The following is a 6410-nucleotide window of genomic DNA, read 5'->3' as shown; positions in this document are numbered from 1 at the left end:
GGTAGATTTTATATGGTAAAATAAAAATTTTAAAATGATAAGTATAAAGTTACTCGATTTTGTACTATTTTTTGTCTTTTACTCTCCTTTAATAAAATACATTTAATTTTTATAGTAAAAGATATCATAGTTTCAAATTTCCTTTAGATTGTTTGAATTTGTTTTATCATTTAGATCTATTATCTATAATATGTCTATGTAATTTTTATTTTTTTATATTAATATATAAACTAATATAAAGTCTACTTAGTTTTTATATTATTTGTATTTTACTTTCATTGTTTAGTATATTATTTTTTTACAAACACATCAATTATGTGGATAAGACATGTTTATATCTTTTTATTGTTTGAGACCATATTTAACTTCTTTTTACACTAAAATATTGTTATATCCCCCCTCCTTCTATTCTTTTGACTTTATTTATTTTTGAAATAAAACTTTTTTAGTGGTATCATTACTTTTGTCTTTAATGTTTTATTTTTCATTTGTTAAATTTTGATTTTGCATTTTCTATTTACGAATTAAAATACTTTGAATTATGAAATTTTTAAGTGGAAAAGGAAATTCAAATGAAAATAACTATGAGTAGAAAAGTATGGCACAAATTGAGGTTTGCTTTATTTTTAAAATTTAAATATTACTTTCAATTATTACTGTCACGATCCAAATCACAAGTCGTGATGTCACCTATGTTCTCACCCAATAGATAAGCCAACCCAACCATTTTATCAATTTAATTAATTAAATAAAGTAAAGAATAAGCAACAAGAAGAATATCTCATACGTTAAGTCTTTCATAAGTATAAAATGCGGAGAGCAAAAAATACCACTCAAGATTTGGTGTCGTAAGTACAAGAGCTTCTAAAAATAGAATTAAAATGTGAAACTAAAATGACCAATTTAGACGTAATAAATATCATGTCTGAATACTAAAATAACAAAATAAATGAAATATAGAGGAAGGTGTGGGCCGCAGACAACCAAGCAGCTCACCACAACTCCAAGATAATCCAAGCTCGGACTCAAAAAGCTCCACGAGATGCGCTCTTATTTGAAATCTAATCTACACCACAAAAGATTGCAACAAGTGTAGTATGAATACGAAACCACGTGTACCTAGTATGTCTCATTGACCGACAATGAAGAAGTAGTGACAGGAGTATATATAAAATTCTTTCTCAAATTTTATAATTCTACATTATACTTAATAATTCAGTCTCACCAAAATAGGGGTGATCAAATGACACAAAATCTTTAACACATAATCAAGTAAAAATGAAGAAGATAATGAGATGCAATGCAATACCATGGGATGATATGCCTCAAATACCAAGTAACCTCACAACCGTATATACACAATACTTCTCAGAATATACTTCGATAGTTTGTGACCCATGGGGGACTCGCGAGGTTCATATACCGACACGGACGATATCCACATGCCTATGCGGATGATCTCAATGCACTATCATAAAATCAAACCATCCCCAGCATGGGCGATCTCCACATGACCAACGTATAACCATAAAATGTCCTCTCACAGACGATCTCCACGTGTTAGATCTTTACTCATACTCAATCTCATGTCAATGCATGTGCACAATATAATATCAACAACATAGGGGATGATGATGCACCTCAATAAATCAAATATCAGTATGACATATAATCATCTCAACTATCAATTATACGGGTTCAAATAAGAAGCGCAATCACACAAAAGAAACCAAATCAATAATACATCAGTAAATGCCCATATGCTTTGGCATTCTCGGATTTTAATCCTTCATTCTATAGTAATAAACTTTTCCTTTATAATACCAGTACTCGTACCAATGCCCGTCACACCATTGGTACGAGACCCCGATCTTTCATCCTTATCCGTTATCTATTTCAATTTTTAATCTTTAATTAGAAAAATATCCTTCTACAAAGTCTAAAAGTTTTAACATACCTCGAATGCCGAACATGTGTCACAAATCCTCAAGATTTTTTCTTTCCTTTTTGCAAAGTTTCAGAAAGTTCCCAATCAACCAAATATGTATTATTCATAAGTAAAAAAATCTACCAACACCCATATTATTACACATCTAGTCTAGACCCCAAACTCATCAAAATCTATAATCAAGTTCCTAATCTTGATGCTAATTAATATACCAAGTCCTATATTTCCTAAATTTCAAGCTTAAGGTTCAATCCCAATTCTCCAAACAACATAAATCTAATAATATTCATATAATACAAACACCTACTATTTAATTACCTAAATTGATAGGTCAAACTTAAATCGTAATATGATACTTAACAAAATATAATTCAAGCCAGAACTAGTTAGTTACGAAACCAGTGGACAACTTACGAAAACAAATTTGCAGGATTAACTTAAATGTAATGCTTCAATCCCATTTAATATTCAACCCAAAATCAAATAAAATCATTGTTCAATGATTGGCCATAGTTATTCATAAACCTATTTCCCACAACTCTCAAGAAACTACAACGCATGGACTTACAATTCTCAATTTCCTTATATGACCACTTGAATATAAAAATGAATCTTCTTACATATGCAGCAATCAGAATCAAGGAATACATGCACGAAATTTGAAACCCAATTAAATATGCTTACATAAAGGTTGTCTCCACAACTAAGTCACGTTCTACGGCAGTCTTTCTTTTCCTTCTTTAACGAAATATTAATTATGAATTAAAGGTACTAAATTCCACTATTTATCTTTATACATGGTTAAATGACATAAGTTATAAAATAAATTATCAATTTAGTCCATTAACCATCAACTAAATTAATTCTCTAAATTTTTTCATTTAAAAAAATTACAAAAAGAGTCAAAATAGTTCTAGTGTTCAAAATGACCTAATGTGTCGTTACATCATCTACCACTAAAAGAATGTTTGTCCTCGAACGGTTAAGAATTCAGAAGTACTTGAAGGCTCAAAGAGATGATGATATCTAATCCTCATGTCTGACTCGGTCTCTCATGTAGCCTTCTCCACCGAACAATGCTTCCATTGAACCTTCACTGAAGCAATCTCTTTCGACCTCAACTTTTGAATTTGTCTATCCAAGATTGTTATTGGCTCCTCCTCAAAGGTCAAATTTTGATCAATTAATATAGAGTACCATTGAATCACATGAGAACCATCCTGATGATACTTCTTTAGCATCGAAATATGAAATACAGGGTGAACACCGGATAACCCAAGTAGCAAAGCTAACTAATAAGCAACCCTGTTGTGAACCACCACATCTAATCTTGGGGCAATCTCTCACAAAATGTCACATATCACCACACTCAAAAGAACCCCTACGAGGCATAGAATGACAAGAGGAACCTGAATAACCAGAATTCCCTCTACGACCAAAAAGTCTAAAAGATGAACCCTATGAAGTATGTATCGAACTAGAAGTATTGTACCCAATATAATTAACTCAGACACTGGTATAGCAGCATGAATGGGTCTGCTTGAGTGAGAGTTATAACATCTCCCAGGGTAACCTCAACTCCTAGGTGGAGTACCCCCATAATCACCTGAATGACGGGCCCTCACTCTGCTCAATTCCCTCACGTTGAATCGTTTCTAACTCCTTGGCAGCATCTACCACTTTCTGAAATGGAACACCAGAAGCAACAACCTGAGAAACTCACATACAAATTGGAATAATCAACCCCTTGATAAACCTCTTCACTCTCTTAGCCTCGGTGGGAAGTATCATCGAAGTGGCCTTGCCAAGGCATGGAATTTAACCTCATACTCAGTTACTCACATGCCTCCCTACTTCAAACCCTCAAACTTGGCCCTTTTGCTCTCCCTCTCACTACGTGGAACAAACTTATCTAGAAATACCTGAGTAAACTGAGTCCATGAGAGTGGAGATGATCCAGCTGGCCTACCACTAATATAGTCCCTCCACCACTGCTTGGCCAGTCCAGTCATCTGAAATGTTGTGTACTCAACTCCATGAGACTCCACTAATCAAAGTTTGTGCAACCTCTCATGACAACAGACTATAAATTCATATGCATCCTCATTCAAGTCACCATTATAAATCAGAGGATTCATTATTCTAAATCTCCCAAGCATCTTTTATTCATCGGTGACCATGGCAGGCCTATTAGCCAAATGTGGGGTAACCCCTGGCAATACCATACTATCTAAATGGGGAGCTGTAGCAGCAGCTGGCTGAGTGCCTGGAGTCTGAGAACCTAGAGCAACCATTTGATCTGGAGTATGACCTCTAATACGACTCTGTGAGCCATCAGAGGTGACATGCAATGTTCCCGCCTGAGTCATCCCCTCTAAGAGTCCAAACATATGAACCAAGGTATCCTCAAGTATGAGAGTGGCAATAAAACTAGGTGAATCCTGAGCTGGTCCATACCCTTCAATATGATCCTACACATCCTCATGAATCACATTTGCATCTGGAGATACTCCCCCAGCATGGCCTTGAGTGTCTATTGGTACTTGGCCTCCCACTTGTGCTGCAACACAACCTCGACCCCTACCTCGACCTCAACCTCGACCCCTACCTCTACCTCGTGTAGTGACCCCAGAAGTAGGTGCAGGAATAGAATCTTGATCACCACTCGTAGATGCACGAGTCCTCATTATTTGTGAGAGAATGAGACAACAATATTACAATTCTAACAGAGTCATAAGAGCACGACAAGAAATAAATGAAAAAAAGTTTCCAAAATGTCTTATAGCCTCTCTAAGATAAGTATGGACGTCATCATATCAATCCACAAGACTCTACAAGACATTGCTTTTGTACTTGTGAGATCGATGAACCTAGTGCTTTGATACCAAATTGTGACAACCCAAATCACAAGTTGTGATGGCACCTATGTTTCCAACTAATAGGTAAGTCAACCAAACCATTTTATCAATTTAATTAATTAAGTAAAGAAAAGAATAAACAACAAGCAGAATATCCCATACGTTAAGTCTTTCATAAGTATGAAATGCGGAAATCTAAAAAACCCACCTGAGATTTAGTGTCATAAGTACAAGAGCTTCTAAAAATATGATTCAAATGTGAAACTAAAATGACCAGTTTAGACGTAATAAATATCCTTTTTGAATACTAAAATAAAAGAATAAATGAAATATAGAGGGAGGTGTGGGCCGCGTACATCCAAGCAGCTCACCACAACTCCAAGATAATCCAAGCTCGGACTCAAAAAGCCCCACGAGATGCGCTCTTATTTGAAATCTAATCTACACCACAAAAGATTGCAACAAGTGTAGTATGAATACGAAACCACGTGTACCTAGTATGTCTCTTTGACCGACAATGAAGAAGTAGTGACAGGAGTATATATAAAATTCTTTCTCAAATTTTATAATTCTACATTATACTTAACAATCATGTCTCACCAAAATAGGGGTGATCAAATGTCACAAAATCGTTAACACATAATCAAATAAAAATGAAGAAGATAATGAGATGCAATGCAACATCATGGGATAATATGCCTAAAATACAAAGTAACCTCACAATCTTATAAACACAATACTTCTCAAAATATACTTCGAGAGTTTGTGAACCATGGGGGACTCGCGAGGTCCAGATATCGACACGAATGATCTTCACATGTCTATGTAGATAATCTCAACGCATTATCATAAAATCAAACCATCCCCAGCATGGGCGATCTCCACATGCCCAACGTATAACCATAAAATGGTCTCCCACAGACGATCTCCACGTGTTAGATCTTTACTCATACTCAATCTCATGTCAATGCATGTGCACAATATAATATCAACAAGATAGGGGATGATGATGCACCTCAATAAATCAAATATCAGTATGACATATAATCACCTCAACTATCAATTATACGAATTCAAATAAGAAGAACAATCACACAAAAGAAACCAAATCAATAATACATCAGCTAATACCCATATGATTTGGTATTTTCGGATTTCAATTCTTCATTCTATAGTAAAAACCTTTTCTTTTATAACACTGGTACTCGTACCAATGCCCGCCACAGCATTGGTACGAGACCCTGATCTTTCGTCCTTATCCGTTATCTATTTTAATTTTTAATCTTTAATTAGAAAAACATCCTTCTACGAAGTCTGGAAGTTTTAACATACCTCAAATGCCGAACACGTATCACAAATTCTCAAGATTTTTTCTTTCATTTTTGCAAAGTTTCAGAAAGTTCCCAATCTACCAAATATGTATTATTCATAGTAAAAAAAATCTACGAACAACCATATTATTACACATCTAGCCTAGACCCCAAACTCATCAAAATCTATAATCAAGTTCCTAATCTTGATGCCAATTAATATTCAAGTCCTATATTTCCTAAATTTCAAGCTTAGAGTTAAGTCCCAATTCTCCAAACAACATAAATCTAATA

General features: G+C 34.6%; 1 pseudogene; it reads right to left on the bottom strand.

The window, feature by feature from the left end:
- Positions 1-4110: 4110 nt before the first annotated feature.
- LOC129893591 (uncharacterized) lies at positions 4111-4635 on the bottom strand (annotated as a pseudogene).
- Positions 4636-6410: the final 1775 nt, after the last annotated feature.

The sequence above is a fragment of the Solanum dulcamara genome, chromosome 1 (genome assembly GCF_947179165.1).
Source record: "Solanum dulcamara chromosome 1, daSolDulc1.2, whole genome shotgun sequence".
Lineage (NCBI taxonomy): Eukaryota > Viridiplantae > Streptophyta > Magnoliopsida > Solanales > Solanaceae > Solanum > Solanum dulcamara.
Note: the sequence above shows the minus strand (reverse complement) of the source record. Positions and strands in the feature narration are given on the sequence as shown.